We start from the raw sequence: 22,239 nt of genomic DNA, 5'->3' as shown, positions 1-22,239 counted from the left end.
ACAGAGAGATCTCACGCTGTGCACTGTGACGCTCCCAAGCGTCAAGGTGTTACTCTTATAACTCAAGCAGTAAAATACTCAAAGTCTGATGTTTCTTACCTTACGCTGTAAAGGAAAAGTTCATCACTGGAAGGGACCTGGGTTCTCTCAAAAACTGCACCTAAGTACTCTCGATGTTTATTCCATCATAGGTACCCTTCAACAATTATTTACTTCGCCCGCACAGTTCCCTAGTCTGTGTCGAGCCTCGCTGCTATGGGAGACGGTGTCGCCGCTGCTTCCTATTCAGACTGGACAGATTTGTGCAAGAATGGACGGTGCTCTTTGAGATATTTCTTCTTAAGCTTTCTCCCGATAGAGCAAAAACAACCCCCTCCATGTGCCTGTAATTGGGACCGTGGAAAGCCATCGATCTGGTGCAAGCTTCTCTTCCGTCTCCTCCTCTCCACCCCACCCCAGTTACCTTCGGGCAGGCTTCAAGAGCAACGTGAGGCGCGGTCAGCTGCCGGACGCTCAACGTGACCGGAGAAGCCCTGGATGCTGCGGGAAGCAGAGCCGCAGGAGAGCTCGCCAGCGTGAACCCTGCGAACCCGGCTCCAGCGGAAGCGCGCAGCACCTGCCGAGCTCGCGCCCGAATCCGGCGCAGCTTGTTGTCTTCGAGCCTCCGCACGCGTTCACTGCCCACGTGCCAGGGCAGAAACACATTCACCCGTGGATTTTCGTGGTTTTACGCAGCAGCTTCCATTTCCAATGACCTGTTGCATCCAGACAGTAACACTTATCTTGATGCCGACACTAGCACGCACAGATTGCGCTAAGGACTGTTGTTGGGAGGGGAATTTCCCCTGCTAGGTTAAGGACTGTGTCAACTCTTTACTGTTTGCGACTGTACGTTAAACTGGTATCCTGACTTCTTTTTGCCCTGGTGGCAAGCTGCGCAGAGGACTAGCCCTGTTCCTCACACTGGGAGGTCCAAGTCATTTGGGGTGACCTGAAGCAACGCACCAGGGGGCATATTATCAACAAACGGCGTTAAAATTAAAGCCGCTTTAGCGGCAGAAAGCTGTCGCTAAAGCGGCGATAATGGGCTTGATAATATGCACTTGGGGATTACAATAGAAGTTCATGTTTCTGGTGTCAACATAGGCTTCTATTGGAATTCTCAAAGGCATATTATCAAACCCATTATCGCGGCTTTAGCGGCAGTTTTCTGCCGCTAAAGCGGCGGTAATTTTATCGCCGTGCTTGATAATATGCCCCCAAGTGTCCCCTCATACTAGGCAGTGGACTACTTGTTGCGTCTCGGTTAGGCCTAGTATAGGGAAATGCTAAACAACGCTGCATGAAAATAAATGTCACTCACCCTCATGTGGTCGGATCGGAGTTTAACCTCCAGCGGTCCACTCATTTATTGACCCGTCCCTGATGACGTGTGCATACATCCTGTGGTTGACTTCCGTAGCAAGCCTGCTGACCTGCTACATCCCTTCCCAACTCGGTCTTGAAGAATTGAGTTCATGGTGTTCAACATCCAAAGTTTGGAGCCGCCGGCTTGGTTGGGGATTCGGCCAAAGATATCGATGGAGCCGACTCCGGAGGGGGAGCTTACTGAAAAATGGTGCACTCTGTGGAGTGCTTTGATGGTATTCATGGGTGTTTGTTGGGATTTGACTTTTGGTGGCATGTTTAACCGTGTTGCCACCATCGGGTTTCCGCCAGCCAGAGTGGTCTTAGTCTGTGCCCAACCCTGGGGCTGATGGTGATGATAGAACTTCTTTGAACCAGGTGATGTTCCTTGATATTTCTTCCTGTCCTTTCCTGGCAGTCTCCATGGTGCCATCATTTGCAGTGATTGTCCTTAGCCCAGGCTCATATGGAGTCCTGAACTTCTACCCCCGTTGACGGTCTCTGAGGAAAACGCCATCTCCAGGCCAAAGTGGCCTTGGTTTGGTCTGGCCCGGTGTCGTGCGCTGGCTTCTGTGTTGCGCCGTGCTTGGGTCCTCTGGGTGTCATGGGGTGGCAGCACCCATCCTGGGTAAGTGGGGACCAGATCCCTCCACTGCCCATAAAACATCAAGGCTCAAGGAGTTTGTTGAGTGATGCAGTGGGGAGTGCTCCGATATTCCTTGAGGAATGGGTAGAGGTTTTGCTCAGGATTGGCTTGTTCCACGGTGGCGATGCGTAGTGCCTTGTTTAGCGTATGCATAAAGCTTTGTAAGTCGCCGTTGGCTTGCAGCCACTGTGGGATGATACGGGGGGTGGGGTCGGATCCCTCACTGTTTGAGGAATTCACAAACTCTGCTCTGTGAAACGGGAGTCCAATTTCGGTCTGGATTTCTGTTGGGAGGCCGAAAATTGCATATACCTTTTCTAGAATAGAGGCACATGGATGAACGCAGGGTAGGTGATCACTTCTACCACCAGATACTTGAAGTGTGCATCCACGAGAATGAGAGTGGTCCTTCCATCGGGGAAGCTTCCAAAGTCCATGTGCAGTTTGGACCAGGGATCAGTACATGGTTCTTCAGTGATCATCGGAGCCAGGTGTTCCAGTGCACTTGTCATTTGCTATGCTGGGCATCTTCACACTAGGTCTTCTACCATTGCTTCTAGCTCCGGGAAAAACACATTTTCCCTCATTCTTAACTTTATTCTCGTGGTTTCTTGATGTCCTCCATGCGCTAATTGCGTGACCTGTTGTCTGATGGCTTTCGGGATTACAATGCGAGACCCTCGCAGTAGGATCCCATCTTGGGTAGCGCTAAATTAGTCAGACAATGTCCACATCTTCATCAGTTTATCTTGGACCTCCGGTGCCTAGTCGTTGGCTTCCCGAGGAAGTCTCTCTATGTTCAGCTTTGTACGGTACTGCACACTCTGGCAAGGACTGGATCTGACTCTGCTGCTTCCATGATGTCATCCACGCTCAATGCTCGAGAGCATGCTGCCCTCCGGATCATTTGGATGTACTCTTCTACCTCATCAGGGCGGTCTTGCTTCTCTGGAGGCGTGGGGTGACGTGAAAGAAAATATACAGGGTTTTTTGATCCCGGTCTGTAGACCACCTCCATCTGACAATGTTGCAGTTGGATGGTGCACCTCTCAATCCCCAGGGTGGGGGGCTGACCCCTTGAAGAGTGGTTCCAAAGGCTGGTGATCGGTCCGAACCTTGAAGGGCTGGCCACTCAGGTAGAGGTGTTAATGTCTACACGCCCACTTGATGGCCAGTGCTTGCTCCTCGATCTGTGCGTACCGTTCCTCTGTTAAGGTCACTTTGCTTGTAAACGCTAGGGCTGCCCATCACCCAAGTTCCTGTTCTTGGGCGAGTACGGCTCCTAGCCCGACTGAGCTGGTGTCCACTAACAATTTGGTGTGTTGTTCAGGGTTGAAGTATACGAGTGTGGCTTTGTCGAGGAGGGAATCTTTAATCTTTTGGAACGATTTTTCTTCCCGGTGGCTCCACACCTACTTAGCGTCCGTTTTTGGGAGAGCACTGAGAGGTTCTGCCAAGGTTGCAAGTTCAGGGATGAGCCTCCCACAATAGGTGGCCATGCCGACAAAACTCCTCACTTCCGAGGGCGTGCTGGGTGCAGACGCTTGTTTTATTGTTTGTGACTTTCAGGGTTCTACCTGTATTCCGTCTTGGTTGAAAATGTATCCAAAGAATTCAAGGGAAGGTTGAAAGAACAAATACTTGTCCCGGTGCAGTGTCACCCCATGTTTGCTGAGGCGCTGCAGTGTGTCCTTCAGGTGCTCGTGGTGCTCCACTGGAAGAGTGGATGAGTATGTCATCACTGACATTCAGGACACCAGGGAGGCCAGACAAGGTTTCGCGTATGGTGTTCTGGAAGACCTTGGTGGCTGACGAGATCCCAAAGTTTGAGTGTTTCTCGGCGCAGTCCAGGTGGGTACTGAAGGTGGTGATGTACCAGCTTTCTTCCGCCAGGGGCAACTGGTGGTATCCGGCGTTGAGGTCCAGCTTCAAGAACCATCGGGAACTGTTGACATCCGCAATGATATCGTCCATGATGGGCGTAATGTGTCGTTTCCGTTTGATGGCACCGTTCGGTAGCCTCATGTCGATACACAGCTGTATCTTTCCCAGTTGGTTGGTTTTCTCGGCGATCACCATCGGGGAGACCCATGGGGTTGGACCTGACACCTTTTCTATGACTCCTAGTTGTTCTAGTTTTTCGAGTCCTCTCTCCACTAGTGGTCAGAGGTGGAACGGGATGCGGCGGTGTCTTAGTGCCACCGATGTGATTGACTAGTCAATGTGTTGCTTTATTGCGGTGCCCTTGAGGCACCCTAACCCTTTGAACAGCTCTGGGAATCGATTTAGCAGGTCATCAACTATGTGTGTTCGGACACTCCTGGCAAAGGATACCAGGCCCAGGGGTCTTCAGCAGTGTGACTGCCGCTTGGTCAATGAGGTGGATCGTCATCATGACTTCTTGCTCGTCAGACTGTACTGGCATGGACATCCGCCCCTGGAGGGGTAGCGGGGAGTGGCTTCCATAGGCGAAGATCCTGGTCTGCGATGGAGTCAGTGGTGGCTTGGGTTGAAGACGGTTGTACTGCTGGATCCCCATTACATTGACTGACGGTCCTGTGTCAATAATGGCCTTGACATCCGACCCAGCTACACAGACGACACATGCTGGCTGTGGTCTCTGGCAGCACTTCAGCTCCTGTGTGAAGGAGAGAAAAGTCCTTTTTTCTTTGGGGGAGGAGTCTTCAAGGCAGCGATTTGATTTCCCTGCCCCTCTGGGTTCATCCTGGTTCACAAGATTCATGATAGATAGTTGGCGCACTGCTTTCAATAGTGGTCGGTTGTCTTTAGTACCTTTGCCTCGGGACTTTTTCCTGCAGACCGACGCAAAATGGTTGGGGATCCTGCAGTTAACACAGGTCTGGCCCCTCTCAGCCACATGTCTGTCTCCTCTCAGCCACAGTACCCACATTTTGACTTGGTTGTTGGCGATTTCTGCCTCCCGGTAGTGGCACTCCTGTTTCTCACCCGGATAGCGTCAGCAGGCTGAGTCTTGATGTTCACTAATTTCTCCGGAGCCTGTGTAAAGGCTTGGTCCATTTCGCTGACCCACGCCACTGACAGGTCATGCCAGAATCAGGATGTCCTCTAGGCTGATGTTGGGTTGGCGCAGGATTAGACCTCTGAGCACCTTGACTTTGCACTCTTGGATGACCTGTGCCTGGCTCTCCTTGGGCTGGTCGTCCGCTGAGCAGGTGCTAGCTAGTTTGCGTAATCTGACATAGAAGGCATCAATGGACGTTGTCGGGCCTGACACAGCTTGATCCTCTCGAAGTCTGGATTGAGCTGCTGGTCAAAGTGGGCATTGAGTGCCCTCACCACTGCATCATAGTCTGTGGTGATGCCTGTATTTGGTAGGTGTTTGAATAGTTTATAGATTTCTTCTCCAGCATAGTGGAGAAGTAGCGATCTCCTGACAGCTCCGTCTGTTTCTCTTGTGCCAACAGTAATTCTCGGTCGCTCAATCCAGATTCTCCATCGTGGGGATGCTGTTGCCGGATCTGCTAGTTCGCCAAGTTAGCAAAAGACTCCTAATTAGCTCCTAATGAACACTGACTGTTTAGTAGTTGGTGGGGTGAAGGGTGGCATGCAGTTCCTATTGTTTAAGGTGAGAAAAGTTCTAAGTTAGGCTTTTCCTTTTGTCTGGTTTTAATTACTGCTTCAGGAAGGCTGATGATAGCCAAGTGAAGTAAGCTCACCTCATTGTGCCCATGTCTTGGGTTCTCCTGCTGAGAGCCAGCCCCATTGTTACCGGCAAAGAGTGTCGTCACTTTGCACAAAAGGCTGTGTCTGGAGAGCAGCCTGAAAACAACATTTGTAAGTGAATCCACCAAAATCAGTTTGAAATCTCAGAGAGAGAATATGAGTATTTAAGTGGGATCCAAACCACCGCACTTTGTTCCAGTTCCAAGTTCTTCATGATCTAGAAATTGAGTTTTCTACAGACTACTCACAGGACTGCTGTGTGACCAGGGCTGTTGTCCGACCGACCAACAGTATCCCAGAGGTAATGGAACATCGCTTGAAGTCTGCACTTTTTGGTGGAAAAGCTGGGGTTGTGCCCCAAAGCTTATCTGCCTCTTAAGAGAAGAGAAGAAAGGAGTGCACCTGTCCCTGCAACTGGAGAGACTGTCCAAGGGGAGAAGTCCAACATCTGCCAGTTGAGGTAATACCCAGAGCAAGCGACTGCCAGAGAGGAAGTCAGGAGCAATTCGTGTGAGAGAAGCATCCTCCTGGTCACCCTAAACAGTTCACATTGTGAACCGCATTCCCCCTCCAAGCTCTCCGCTCCAGAATTCAATGGTACCTTGGCCACCAGCTCCAGGAGTTATTCCTCTGGGTGGTTTAAGTCCGACAGACTCCAGAAAGCGAAGTCTGGATAAATCCTGGGAGTTCAAGAGAGAAGTTGAGATTAGCTCACCATTCAAAAGAGGAAAGGAGAAATGTGCCTAAGAGGAAAGAAGAAGGGAAAGAGATAAAATGTCAAAACAAAGAATTAGCGACAGAAAGGATAGCTTTAGAAAGGAAAGATCTTGGGATATAGCAAAAGCAGATCTATCTGGGAAAACCAATTCTATGTTAGGACCAGAGGCGAGGATTATGCTATTCTTTCTTCACTTTATTGAATAGCAGCCATTTGTAGTCAAGTAAAACAAAGCACTATTCCCATGAACCATAGGGAATAACAGACAAAAAACAATAGAGAGTCCATACCTAGAGTGTCCCATCTTCTGCACCAATCACAGGCCCCCCAAGGTGCTGGAAGTCCTCTGTCCCTGTCCATTCCTCCTTTTTCTTCACTGCTTGCAACCAATACAAGTCCGACTTTCTTATTCTCTAACAGTTTTTCCTGGATTGCTTATTCTGTTAATGCTTTGGCTTCTTTGAGCATTTTTTCGTAAATTGTTTCACCTGTTTGTGCGCTGCGCTGTTGCTGTTCATTATACCCTTTTCAGAGGTATTTCCCGTGCTGTTTCCCTCACAGCTGTTTGGAGGTGGCGCGTGCTCGTGAATGCGCGCCCGCCTGTTTTCAGCGTTTCTTGTTCTCTCTTTGTTTTTACAGGTTTGTCTGTCACATTTGAGCGAGTCCGCCGCTACTCGGCGACTTGCGTTCGGCCGTGGCAGTGTCTAACCTCCCTAGCGGCCGCGTTGTTGGTGCCGGCTCATGTTGACCGCGCCTCCTCGTTATAGGGAGCTTGGTTACGCGTTTGACGCGGCGTGCATGCCAGGGTTTCCGCGCATTCCAGAGCGCTTCAGAATCCGGAGCAGCACTGCCGCGTGAGCCTGGTCTTTGCCTGCGCTACACCCCTGACCCGGGTCCGTGTTTATTTGCCTAGGGCAATTCCCCCTTTATACAATGTTCATTTCACACCCCCTGAACGCCCGAACCTCGGGTCTGTACCTGCCATTAGGCAGTTGGTGGCAGTTCTCCCTGCTTTGGGGTCCGTATATTTTAGGCCTATAACGCTCTGTAGTATATACGAGTCAGTATTGCAGACATTTTCTGCTGGGACCAGTTATTCGCAGGCCGCCCTTATTTACACTTGGCACCAGGGCTGTTTGGGTTCCGGGCTCTGAGCCCTCTTCTTACTGCGAGCACTGCCCGCTCTTACCATAGGCTGACACCCAGCCACCCTTTAACCTGAGGCATACCACTTCACAGTAATACTTTCCTGGTAGACCCTACCTACTCTTTTACTTACCTGGTATTACACCAACCTAATCCATGGAGGATTACCAGGATGAAGTCTTCATAGACGACCAGTGGGAGGATCCCCTTACTGCCCTGCAATGGGATGAGGACTTTTATGACGCTGTGGAGGCATCCATCCACAAAGCGGAGGAACAGGCCATGACCCCCTTGAAGAAAGGTTATCCCGGAAAGTCGACCAGCCCTGTGACAAACTGGCAAAGGCCTCCCAGATCTTGCCTACTGCCCCTTCTCCCAGCGGTTCTCTAGCGACCTGCAGCCCCCTGCTAAACATAGTAAGGTCACTGGGGTGGACCCAGATGCATTTGACAGCCTTAAACAGGCATTTCTGGACAGCACTACTCCACCATCGATTCCTGCCACTACTCTCCCAGCGATTCCAGCTACCACTGGGGACGGGGACCAAGGAGATGCGGACGACGCAGCCGGCCCATCTCGTCCTTAGCATCCTTCCCTCCCGGCTCCTTCCCCAGACGGACAGAATCTCTGCACGGACATGTTGGACCCGGATGATATCCTTCACCCGCGGTCCTCCGACTAGGCCCCCTCGGACAAGGTTGCCCAATATGTTGCCAGTCGGATCCGCCGCTCGCTTGAAGCCACGGCCCGCAACTGCCTTAGGGCGGAGTGTCCACGCCCCTCCCTCGAGGGGAAAGTCGCCACCACGCCGGACATTGACCCTAGAATGGCCACTTTTCTCCAGAAGTTTGTCAAGGACCCGAAGAAGGGCATTGACAGGTCCTGGCGGGCATGCCAGGACAAACTTCTGGACGCCTAGGGCCCAATTACCAAAATCTTGGACATGGCGGACGAGGCCAATGTGGCAGGCTCGCTCATATCCCCAGATCACCTCTCCTCTTGGGCCCAGTGCGTGGTGGTGTTTCTTGGAAACACCAACTGCGCGATATCCACAGAGCGGCGCAGGTCCCTCCTCATCAAGGTTGACCCTAAGCTGGGGGACCTGGCCGACTCCGAGGCGAGTCCTGTTGCACAAGGCGGCCTTTTTGGCGAACCCTTTATTAAGGAGTTGGGGAGGTTTGTAAATACCTTTACCTCCCTGGACAAAGTGCAATCCTCCATTAGGAAGGTGTTTCACCCTCGGGTTTTCCGAGGGGCCTGACGAGGAAGGGGCCGCTTGTCCGGCCGTCCTAACCAACACAGGGGACAGGGCTCCAATAACGGGCAAAATTAAGACCAGGCCCGCTTTGGCAACTTTTACCCCACCCGAGGACGGCAAGGCAAGAACAGAGGAGGCAGAGGCGGTGGCATCTCCAGTTCTTCCAGTGAGTGTTCTCCCTTCTTCCCTTCTAAAATTGGGGGTTGTCTGGCGTGTTTTGTCCCAACCTTGACATCCATCACAGGGGACGCCTGGGTCTTACAAACAGTGAAAGGTTTTCACAGAGTTTCTTGGAGTACCTTCGCAGCCCATGGCCCCCCTGTCCGCTCTGGTTTTCCAAGGCAGACTCCGCTCTGGTCGATCAGGGGGTCCAGTCTCTACTGGACAAAGGGGCAGTCGCAGTAACCCTGCCGCACCCCAGAGGATTCCTCAGCAACCTCTTTCTAGTGGACAAGCCGGATGGGGGAAAACAGCCGGTTATCAACTTACGCGAGTTCAACGAGTGGCTGGTCTATCGCCACTTCAAGATGGTGGGCATCCATCTGCTTCGCGACATTCTTCGTATCAACGGCTGGATGGCACGCCTCGATCTCACGGACGCCTACCATGCGATCCTCATCTTCCCACCCCATCTGCGTTTTCTACAATTCCCCTGGCGGAACAGAACTCACAAGTTCACCACTCTCCCCTTTGGCCTGTCCTCCGCCCCTTGGTGTTTCACCAAGGTTCTCCAGGCCGGTGATCGAACGCCTGCGGGCATCGGGCATGAGGCTCATAGTCTATCTAGACATTCTTCTGATGGCTCAGGACCCCAGTACGCTCTCTCGTAACCTCCAGACAGCGGTCGACCTCCTTCAGAATCTCGTATTTGTGATCAACGAGGCCAAATCCACTCTGACTCCATCTTAGAAGGAGGTTTTTCTCGGCTTTGCTATAGACTCCGTAGAGTCCATCCTCAGCCTTCCCTCTTGCAAAATGATGAAAATAAGTGACGAGATTCGGAGATCTTTAGCCCAGATTTAGAAATCTCTCAGGCAGCTAGCTCGCATTATAGGCCTTCTCTCGGCCTCCATTCAAGCAATTTTTCGGGTCCGATCCATTACAGAGCCCTCTAGCATCTCAAGGCTACACACCTGTGCAAAGGCCTCTCTTATTCTCACAAGGGGAGTCTGTCGGCAGACGCCAGAGAGGAGCTCCAGTGGTTGTTCTCACATGGATGCCTGGAATGGACGAGCCATTTTTGGTTCCACGCCAGATATCATCATCGAATTCGACACAAGCAGATCCGGCTGGGGCGAGAGGTGTGTGGTCTCCGTCAGAGCAACAGTTACACATCAACTGTCTGGAGCTTGTGGCAGGCTCATTCGCAATCCAGTGCTGGACCAAGGACTCGATCCGGTCAAGCGTCCTTCGCAAGATGGACAATATCTCAGCGGTCCGGTATATCAACCATTTGGGAGGCACACGCTCGAAGGCCATCTCGGACCTCGCAGCGAACTTTTGGCAGTACTGCCTAGATCACCAGATCTCGGTCACAGCGGAATATCTCCCCGGTCAGGACAACCAGGTGGCAGACTACCAATCTCGCCACTTCCACGACTTGAGTCTCTGGAGACTACACCCGGGGGTATTCACGAATCTCCAAAGCATCTGGGGTTCCTTCTCAGTGGACCTCTTCGCCTCCCGCCTGGATCACCAGCTTCCCCGGTTCTTCAGCTGGAGACCGGATCCCCTTGCGGAGGAGTCGGACGCGTTCCTGCAGAATTAGCAGGAGAAAACAGGCTACGCCTTTCCCCTGTTTGCCATGATAACGTGGGTCACAGCCCAGGTTCGGCGTCAAAGGGCGGACGTGGTGCTCATTTTGCTGATTTGGAGATGGCAAGTCTGTTTTCCGGTTCTACTGGAACTTGGGATTCTCCAATCCCACTCCCCCTGTTTCCAACTCTTTTCCTCAATCCGAAAGGGGTTCTTCACCCTCTGATCGAGCAGGGATCTCTGGCCCTGATGGCGTGGCGGATTACAGGGGACGATGGGCGGTCCCAGGCCTTTCGGGAACGGCTGAGAGATTCATGGCCAAAGCCTAGGCTGACAGCACAGTCAAAAGATACTGTTCCACCTGGAGAAGGTGGTATCGTTGGTGTTTGCGACGGAGTATCAATCCCGTGGCAGCGGATGTGACCTCCATTTTAAATTATTTGGCCTCCCTAGCAGAAGGGGGTCTGGCTTATAGGTCTATCAATACCTTACACTCCGCCATCTCTGCCGGACACACCATGGTCGATGGTTCTCGCAACTATGGGATGTCAATCAGGTTTTGAACTTATTTCTCTCCTGGCAACCGAATAGATTCCTCTCTAGAAAGGAACTTTCTGCGAAACTAGCGATGCTGCTGTGTCTAGTCTCGTGCAGGCGAGTTTCGGATGTCAGAGCCCTGGATGTCTCTGGTAGGATTTTTTCTCCAACAGGGGTTACATTTACTATCCGTAGACGCACCAAATGCGGGATGAAATCCATCTCCTACCCCGCTTTCCCGGATTCCCCGAAGTTATGTGTGGTATCTTGCCTCAAGGCATATGAGGAGATGTCGGAGGAGTTTCGACCTCCCGGGGAACACCAGTTACTCATTTCACAGAGGAAGCCTCACAAGGCTGTGTCCTCCCCCACGATTGCACGCTGGGTTCGGTGGGTAATGCAGGAAGCCAGTATCAACTTACGCACGTTTGGAGCGCATTCTACCAGAGGGGCAATGGCCTCCAAAGCATACACCATGGGAGCGCATCTGGAAGACATTCTGAATGCAGCAGACTGGTCTTCAGACTCTACCTTTAAGCGGTTTAACTTTAAACAGGTGATTGATATGGCTCACTTGGTGGTGAGTAAGCTTTAAACGGGCATAATCCTCGCCCCCGGTCCTGACATAGAATGAAACAATTTCCTAGCTATCGTAAAGGAAAGTTTCAATTCTATTAATTATTATTATCCCACCCAGGGTACAAGTTCCTTGATGTTTTCCCTCCCTCGTATTGGAGTAAGTAAAGTTTTGCCTTACTTAGGTTTACTCTGCTGACAAGTTCTTGTGATTGTCATGAGCTGCTTTCTCCCGCAGGGTTGATCCTTAACCATTTCTGTCGCTTACGCTATGCCTTTGCTCCTTGCAGGCGATTCCAACAAACAAGATTCTTGAAGCGTCCTTGATGGCTGACCGAGCGACGAAAGAGGAGGAATAGACAGGGACAGAGGACTACCAGCACCTTGTGGGCCTGTGATTGGTACAGAAGATGGGACACTCTAGTTATGGACTCTCTATTGTTTTTTTGTCTGTTTATTCCCTATGGTTCATGGGAATAGTGGTTTGTTTTGCTTGACTACAAATGGCTGCCATTCAATAAAGTGAAGAAAGAATAGCAGAATCCTTGCCTCCGAGTCCTTAATAGAATTGAAACTTTCCGTTACGATAGCTAGGAAATGTTTTATGCCATCTCCATCTCTGTGGGAGTACCTGCAAAGGTTCCAAAAGAGCTTGGGTACATTTATGTGTAAGGCCACAATATTTTGGAATAGTTTGTAAGTTTTGAAATTGATTGTAGAGCACAGGTTGTGAATAATGGGTCAAAATCAACCACTTTAATAAGCATGCCCATAGAAGGAACAGCAGTCATTAGGAGAATTTAGCTGATCAAATGAACTCTGAGCAAAATTAAGAAAGCTCTCATATTGTTTGGGCTGAAGCCAGCTCAGTACCATCAGATTCATGGTTGGCGGATCGGCCACTCGACACACACATAAAAGGTCTTAACATACAATGGTTGGACCGGGTGAGATATTAATGGAAGATGTTTATATACATTGGACAGTGATGCTTCTTCAATCCCTATAAAGATATACAGGGAGAACAATTGCATTAATTGCAAGAACTGATTTGTTTGAGCGCGTCAATTGATATACTGCGAAACGTGACGGTTATCTATCTGGGCCCAGTTGTTTTTTCTGGTGTTCGATCCAATGTTCATGCCTTGAAAAAGTCTTAGAATAAGACGAAACACATGTCGGCTGGTAAGTTGTATGCTGGGATACTTTTATTCATCTATAACTCAAATAAAGACTGTTGAATAGCAAGAGGATCGTCTGATTCTTCTGGATTATTGTCTTAAATGATTTCATTGAACTGTTACTGTCTGTGACGAAGAAATATATATATTTCCTAAGGATCTTAATAACAGTTAACGGTGTGCTGTATATGCCTATGTTCTTTGTGAAATTTGGTTGCACACCTAGGTGTGCTGTTAACACCTTTTAGTAGTAGGTGTTTTGGGCCATTCAAGCACCTGGATAGTGATGGCTTAAAAGTAGTAATAAGAATCCTCTATATATTTTCTATCTTATGATCATAAGACGTTTGTTTACTTAGTGAAGGTGCGGACATTTTCCTTGTAGGGAACACTACTACCTGTTTCGTTTGTGTCTAACCATCAGATTCAAGTAAAAAAAGCAAATAGACGGTGTTCCGTTCAATTCTTTGATTCATGATTTGTTGCATTATTGGAATGAGTGGGCAAGAGGGATGAAGGCCAAGGGTTTTCATGACTTAAGCAGTTGATGGTGACAAAAACTCAAAAAGGAGAGCCATACCCCACATAAGCTATACCTGCCAGACGTGACAGCACAGAATGCAGATAAACGTACAGTGTTAGTTGAAAAGTGGTTAGCTGAAAGGGCCAACAAAGGGCTGGAGCATGATGGCTCTAGGGAAAAGAGAGAGAGAGAAAGTCAGCAGACTGTTTCCAAATCGGAGGGTAATGGCCAGGGCAATTCTTAAGGGTCCACGGAAGGGCAAAGCAAAAAGGGAATTGGGATCCAAGTCAGAAACACACGGAAAACGGAACAAAGGAAGAATCTTCCAAGCCCAAAGTTATCATGTTTTTTACGTGTCATAAGGAAGGGTGCTACAGAAGTCCTGTTAAGTGATGGGCCTTGTGCCAGCTGCACGCATTATAGCAAGTGTGTTAGACATGAAGAGAAAAACAAAGAGGGCCCTATTGCACTCAACGCTAGTAGCAAGGCACATTTGGGAAAGTAACTCAGATGCTCTTAAGCACATACATGCTAATACCACAGGGTTGGAGGCTAGTTTCAATAAGGTTCCTGCCCTGCGGGATACAAGGGCTTACAAGACTATGGTTGAGAGGTAGTGTCTCAGTCCAGCACACTCTTAGTATCCAGTGGGGAACAGCACTGCATCCCAGATTACCCAAGCTGAGGTGGAAATCAATGGCTAGTTAGCCATGGTCGATGAGGGAGTTAAAGAGAAACAGGGTGCTAGGGGGTGGTCTCTAGTGCAGGGATTTTAAAGCCATTGGTTTAGTACCAGAAGCTTACAAGGCTTGCACCATGTTAGCTGTGTAAATCGGACCAGAGGCTGTGCGTCAGTCTCAATCCCAGATGAGCAAGGCCAAGAGAGGTAATGAGCATATCGGGGCTGGCCCTCAGAAGGCACATGTCTGTGGCGTCCATTGCCCCTCCTCCAGAGGGAAAGGAGTAGGAGGCCCCCGAAGCGGACCAGGTATTGGAGTAGCATTCAGTGTCAGGGCTGCAAGGTTTGTTAGCTATTGAAGAACCTACCCAGGAAGAATTCCTACAAGCAAAAGTTGAGTGCCTTGGCAGGACACCTGGGCATAAAAAAGTCCTAGGAAAGGTTTGATTCTTGATTTTACTGGTCAGGCATGCAGTGGGGTTCTGTAGAACATGTCTTACCTGCCGATTGAGCGGTAAGTCAGGCGGTAAGACCAAGAGACCTTTATAGCCTCTGACAGTAGTAGGTACTATGTTCAAGTGGATAGAAATTGACATTGTTGGTTCCTTTGGTCATCCACTCTTCCAAGCATCAGGCAAAATGTATATCACAGTTGTGGTGGATCATGTCACCTGGTATCCTGAGCTGGTACCTCGGAGGAGCACAACTGCAAAAGTGCTAACTAGGATCTTTTCAAGGCTTGGATTCCTTACAACAGTGCTTTTCGATCAGGGAACAATCTTCATCTCCACTCACATTAGAGCGTTGAGAGAGCAAAATAGTGTGAACTACACTCCTCCACAGCATACCACCCCATAACCAATAGGTTTGTGGAAATGTTTAAAAAGACTTAAAATGATGGAAACCCTGCCAGAGAACCCCAGGATCAACTGGGATCTACCACAAACAAAGACAACAAAGCACACACCGATTGCTATGCATTGAAGGGCACCAGTGCGCCCACCGATCACACAATGGCTGCAAGACTTAATCAAGTGGAGCACAGCAGCGATACAGGGGATGGCACATGAATATCAGCAGACAAAGAGGGGAGCTGTTAACACAAGCTGGGACACACTACTCCTGGCAGTCCAGGCAAAATCGGATGAAATGCTCCCATGACCACACGGACCTTGAACAAAATGCACAACCATATCGCGATAGTACCATGCTGATGCATAACACAAACACTTTTCCATCCCCATTCCAGCAGGGGGAGGGGGCACGGACACATAGACATCATGTGTCAGATGTTGTGGAGAATACACCCTATTGTATATGTCGCTTGAAATACTATTGTGGCCAGTACATAATCAGCACACCAGTAACAGTAGGTTACACATGGAGGACATGGTGGGTAGGGGCGTTGGGTGCTCAGGGGTTGCACTGAAACTATTTAGTCTTTTGTAGCAGCTCCCACACCTTCATGAGGGCCATCTGTAGCGGCTGCATTCATGTGCGTGTACTTGTACAATGAGGATTAGAGGACACTCTTGCTGGGAGTTCCGTGCGAGAATGGTCTCCTAATGCAGCATTAGTTGTTGCCCTTTTAGAGTGGTCTGAGATGGCTTCTTTTGTTCTATCACAACGAAAATGGCCTGTAGAAAGCCTTCTTTAGTGTCCTTCTACATGCATGGTTTCTCTTTTTAAAATGAGGTGCACAGCCAGTATTTGCCAAGAGTCCTCTGGGAAGATTGGTCTGTGAAGATTACACGTGTTATTGCCCTTTTACAATGGCCTGCATAGGCTAAATGTCAAAATGGGTCTCTGGAGTTTCCCTCATTGGTGTAGTTGTGCAAGGACTATCACTAGAGGATACATTCACTAGTGTCCTACAAGAATAGTCTTGTCCATGGTGCCCTCACAGTTATCTTACAGAAATGTCCTGTAGTTTTATTGCAGTGTTGAAGCGATCTGTGGAGACTTTAATTAGTGACACATCGAATTGCTGTTTTTACACTGCTACAGTCAGGCTACATCGGTAGGCCTGAAACCATATTTGCACTAACAATGTAGTGGATGGCACAATGGTTGCTGCAGTCACTAGTGGCATTTAACTTTCAGGCCCTGATTACACTTTGTACCATATACTTGAGATGTATAGGCAAGTTAAATATGCCAATTAGGAAAATGCCATATCGACTAAGTTTTAAGGGGGATCACAGACAGACACTTTACTACTGGTTAGCAGTGGTAAAGTGCATAAAATTCTAACGCCAGCAGAAATATAGGGTCCGGTAAAAGGAGAAAAATCAAGGGTGACTACGAAGAAAAGGTGGAATTCCCACATCACCATAACTTACTCAGGCCTCCTGTATTGAGTTTCTTTCTCACAGGGTAACATCAGGCATACAGTTATATAATTTCAAGAGTATACAAAATTATAGCAGGCACAGCAAAATATTATCTCTCCTAAGAGGGCCTTGCAATGATTCTGACCCATACCCACGGTTTGTTGGGCGGGGGGGTCAAACCAGCACCATTCCCATGTCTGGTACGGTAATCTGGGAGATTCTATGTAACTGCCTACCTATCTGTAGACTTTAATAATCATAAGAATCCACCCATAAATGCCTATTAAATTTAACATATGCTTTTCACTAAAAATATTTTAGCCCTGTCGTTATAACTTTTCATTGTAAAAAATCAGGCCAGTAACCTTTACCATTGGCTTGCCACCATACCCAACTTAGACCTATTGTGTTAGTGATTAACCTTCTCACACGACAACCATCGGGTATACAGTAATAAAGTAACATGTACAAAATTACAGTTGTCAAAACCTAATAAAGATTACCATATGGCAAATCTTCTATCCCCATGGTTTGTTCCGGTGGGTCATCAACACCAAAACCCCTGCCTACTACTGTAACGGCGAGATTCCCTGTAACTACATATCTACCTACAGGGTTTAGCACAGTGCAACAACAACCCACCTTTAAAAGCCTATTGCCTTTAACGTATACTTTTTACAATAAGTATGGCCTTCTTGCTTTATCATAACTTTACATTATAAATAGATCACACCTAAGGAGCCGACATAACTTCACACAGTGATCCGACAAAGCCTGTAATCGTTACCATTGGTTTGACACTATATCCAATACAGGCCTATTGAAGTGAAGATAAACTTGCAAGCATCATGCACACAAGTATAACATAATACATATGTAAAGAAGTACAGTTGGCAAACCAATACAAGCCCTCTCATCTCAGTAGGGTATAATAAGAATCATCACCATGAAATTCTACTCCGAGGTTTTACAGATGGTGACCAACACCAAAACTCGTCTACTTTGGTAATCTGCAAGATTACATGCAAGTGAATTCCTGTCTACAGCCTGTAACATGTTGTGATAACAATCCACTGTTGGAGACCTGCTGGCTTTAACAAATCCTCTGACAATAAATAAGCCAGGGCTGCACCCTTTGCCATTACCTCTCATAAAAAAAGACCCGGCTTTTAGCATCTGGTATAACATTTCCAGTCACACCAATCAGGCCTATTGCTGTTATCACTGGCTTGCCACTAGAACCAACTCAGGCTACAGTAGTGAGCGCAAACCTTCCCACAAGGATACTATTGAGTATATAGACATTAAATTACATCTATTTACAAGATTACAGTTGATAAAGCAAAATGCTAATTTCTAATACAATAGCCTAATGAGATTTGAGTTGTACATACTTTATATCCCCATGCTTTGTTCTGGTGGGTCACCCACACCCTTGCCTACTTCGGGTAACCTGTGAGATTCCATGCAACAAAATACATGCCTACAGAAGTTAGCACAGTGTAAACAAACAATCCATTCTTAAAAGCATATTGTCTTTGACATGTGTTTTCCACAATATGTAGGTCAGACCTACATGCTTTGTCATTATGTTGCATAAACAGTTCAACCATATGGAATCTGGCATGATTTTTTACCTATTCATTTTACTTTTGTACCTTAACCAACACAGCTCCTATTCAAGAGCACATACATTGACAACCATTATATAGAAAAATACAGTTTGCAAAACAATACACAACCCTTCACAATAGGGCCTTACATGAATCATCACAATGAAACGGCCCCACAGTTTGTCAGTAAGGGTAGCCAACACAAAAACCTGTGCCTCTTACGGTAATCTGTGAGAATATGTGTAACAAAATAATTGTCTATATTCTGTAAGACAATGTGATGATAACCAACTACTTAAAGGCTTATTGGCTTTAAAAAATGCTTTCCACAATAAATGAGCTAGACCAACTGCCTTGGTCATAACATTTCACCTATGACATTGGACAAAACTTTTCTCAGTGCACCAATCAGGTGATATCACTGGTCACCATAACCAACTCAGTCCTACTGTTTTGAGCACAAGCTTTTCCACAACACACTCGTCTGGCCCATAGTCAGAAAACTAGAAAGGCACACAAAGTTATAGATGGCTAAGCAAAATATTATCTCTCCTAGGAGAGCCTAGCAAGGATTCATTCTCACAGTGCACATTACGTATAGCCACATTTGTCACATGGGTAACAAATACTAAAACCCAAGCCTACTACGGTAATCTGTGCGATTCCATGTAACAAAATATCTGTCTGTAGGCTATAAAATTAAGAAATAACAACCCACCCTTAAATGCCTGTTGATTTTAACATATGCTTTTGACAACAAATATGTCTGGCCTACTGCTGTTACTATAATATTTCAAAATAAAGAGATGAGGCCTATTGATGTGATTATTGGCTTTCCACATAACCAAATCTGTCCTGGTGTATGGAGTACAAGCTTTGGCACAAGCCAAAAAGTGTAATACAAGAACTCTTTTTAGTGGATGCACACATTTGGCAAAATCAAATTCTGTACTCAGAAAAAACAAAATGTGGGTGGAGCATGAGACCATCTCTCAGCTGTACTCTGAAAGCTTGTTTTTTATTGAGCACTATAAGATCAGGCAACAGCTGTGGTGCCAAGTAAGCCCTAAAATCCATATAGATTAGTAAATCTCTGGACATGCCATACTGCTTTCAAACACACAACTGCACTCTAAGGTCCAAAGTTAATGATGGAAAGGTAAAGTGTGGAGACTTGAATAAAGCAACATGTTCCTAAAGACAGCCCTCCTCCTATCTGTCCAGCTGCCAGAAAAATACAAAAACTGTACACTATATACTTCTCTCAAAATCTTTGCGAATTACAGAGCCATGAATGTGTGCCCCACAAAAGGTTAAGGAAGTTATACGGTTGCTGGCTCAGGCAACTGCATAAACAATCATATGCATGGACAGGAGCACTTTTTTTCGTGCCAGCACACAACTTATGCCCAATCAAAACATGCACTGCTTTCTGCCAACATGTGGGTAGAGCTAAAGGCCCACTCTGTAGTAATCCTGAAAGCTCTTTTTTAGGTTGATCACAAAAAAGTATAGTGACAGCTGCTCTGTCAAGTCAGACCTAAAAAGATGTTCTGTTTTTGTCTTTTGGGGATGGCAGCCGCTTTTAGCTTTTTTTTTTTTTTTTTACTCGATCCAGGACACCGCAGCAGGCAGACATTCAGCTCATCTATGGGACTCAGGAGAGAAATTTAGTTTAACTAAGGGTACTGGGGTCAGCACAGCAGGAATCTCAAAGAGGGTGTGACAAGTCAGCTATTTCGGTGACCACCCTCCCCACTTCACATTACTACCACATTCACTGTTGCTGGCTTTTGCATCTAGCACCCTTGATGACACATTTGGAGTGGGAAACAGGGATAGAGGAGCGGGGTGGATGACTGAGGTAAAGGCTGCACTTTACCCATTCATAGCAAGCTACAGTGACATTGCAAGGGGGCATAAAGGAAATATGCCCCTCTATTGCCTTGCTCAGTAGTAAAATCAACCATAAATGGGGAGCAGATGGCCTCCTAAAACAAAACCTTGGATCTGGTGCAACTACTCCTGCTACACCATTGATAACCTTCACCGCAGGAAAGTACTGCATTACACACCAAGTAGTCTCCAACGATCCTCTAGTGGCTATCTTTATATTATGTTATGTAGCTTCTGTCTGTATTTTATGTTATATTATGTAATGCGTAGATGCAGTTATTTTGTATTTCTACTGTTTATGTTATATGTAGCTCTGTTATGTTGCAGCCTATGGTATATAGCTACTGTCATGTTATGAAATATGCAACTGTTGTCTATGTAGTTGCTTTCTGTATTATTTTACGCTATGTAAGATGTAGCTGCTGTTATAGCATTGATGTTCTGTTACATTACCTTGCAACTGTCCTTGTTACGTAACTGCTGGTTATGTTATGTTGCTGCTCTCCAAGCCATGCTATTGAACTGTTTATTTGTACGTATGTTTAGTACAACTTGTGTAATTTTTGTGACTGAGAAAAAAAAAAAAAAAATCAGGATTCACTTTAACATTTTATGAGCGACCTCTGCTCGTGTTTTTAAGTCTCGCCTAGGCAGCGCTTGCACAGTCTCTTCAAGACATGTTGTATTGAGGATATGCGCATAAAGCTCTGCCCACTTAACACCCATCTTTTAATTGCCTCCTTTACCTGTCCTTTGTAAATGGTGGCTTTTCATTGGTCAATAGGTGTGGGAGTCCCTCCTTAGTAGAGCCTTGTCTCTTCTTGTAACCTCCCATGAGGACACCCCGTTACATGAGTTGTTACTGCCTAGGTTTTAATTACAGCCTCAAAGCACTATTTTCTTAAGGGCTTCAGGATGCACGCTTGGTCCTAAGCAAGGCCAGCAGTGGTTACTTTACTCACTAGCACATCTCACATTTATATGAAACCTTCTATAAATGGCCCTTCATCAGCTTCACACAGAGTACAACCTAATCCGGAATTATTATAATAATTATTTTGTCACACTTCAAAGCTACTAATTGTATATATGGACATAGCTATTTGAATGTACTCGTGGTACTCTCTTGCACACAGTGAGTTATGTGTAGGATGAGTTTACCATATCGTCTGCAGGGTGCAGTACCATATGTGGCCAAAAGAGATCCTATGGGACCTGGCAAGGTAAAAAAAAAGTGGCATTAATAATGCCAATAACTCCAACTTTACAGGGTGCAGTACTTTAAAAATAATAAAAAAACATTTTATTTCATTTTTGTTAATAACATGGTACATCAGTATTTTGTCTCATTGGCACAGTAATTGCTAACATCCTTCACATTACTGTATGTCCATAAAGTTTATGATGTTACATATTATACAGGGGGCAGTACTATATGTGGCCAAAAGAGGTCCCCTGGCACCTCTTTTGGCCACATATGGTACTTCACCCTTCAACATCGCTAGGTAAACAAGCATTTGCAATGCAAAAGGTCTTGCATTTGCGAGAGTTTAAGCTATTGGCATTGCAAATGACAATGCCTTTTTTAATCTGTTTTGATAATTAACACATAAATAAAAGGCTTTGTCATTTACAATGCCAATAGCTCAAACTCTTATAAATACTAGACCTATTGCATTGCAAAGAAGCGCCTGTCATTGTCCCGGGCTGCTTGGAGAGTGAAAGTGTGCATGGCACGCTGAATGTTGCAGGAAAGCACGTTGTGCCTGCAGTAGGAGAAATTCATTAAAGAAAATAGTGCTTACAGACTAAATAAGACGTACCGTGTAACAACCAAAGTAAAAGGGCCAGTCCTCGTGGGAGGTTACAAATGAAGACAAGGCGGTACTAAGGGGAGACTAACATGCCCATTAATGAATCAGAAGCCAGCATTTACGAAGGACAATTTCCCAAGCCAATGACCAATATGGCCAGAGAGTGGGTGGGGCTTCAAGTCCATACTCAAATATAGCATGCCTCGCAGCGCATGCGCTGCCCAGGCTTGACCTAAAAACATTGGCATTTATAATGCCAATAACTCCAACAATGCGAGACCCGTTGCATTTCCAATGCAATAGGTCCCACATTTGTTAAAGTTAGAGCTGTTAGTGTTGAAAATGACAATTTACTTTACTTTTGCCTTTTTGCACCATTTGCGATAGTGCTACGCAAATATAATAACTCCACTTCCCTTTTTTTTAAAATATTCCTATTTTCAACACAAGCA

General features: G+C 46.9%; 1 protein-coding gene across 3 annotated transcripts in view; it reads right to left on the bottom strand.

Moving 5' to 3' along the window:
• TIMELESS (timeless circadian regulator) overlaps window positions 1–22,239 on the bottom strand; it is a 318,102-nt gene that overhangs the window by 295,330 nt on the left and 533 nt on the right. Inside the window, exon 1 of one of the 3 annotated variants that reach the window (XM_085600892.1) lies at window positions 464–599. The exons of 1 other annotated variant lie outside the window; for it this stretch is intronic. The gene's annotated coding sequence lies outside the window, so the exon portion shown is untranslated. One more of the 3 variants, XM_085600893.1, reaches the window with a different exon arrangement.

The sequence above is a fragment of the Triturus cristatus genome, chromosome 4_2 (genome assembly GCF_964204655.1).
Source record: "Triturus cristatus chromosome 4_2, aTriCri1.1, whole genome shotgun sequence".
NCBI classification, from domain to species: domain Eukaryota; kingdom Metazoa; phylum Chordata; class Amphibia; order Caudata; family Salamandridae; genus Triturus; species Triturus cristatus.
Note: the sequence above shows the minus strand (reverse complement) of the source record. Positions and strands in the feature narration are given on the sequence as shown.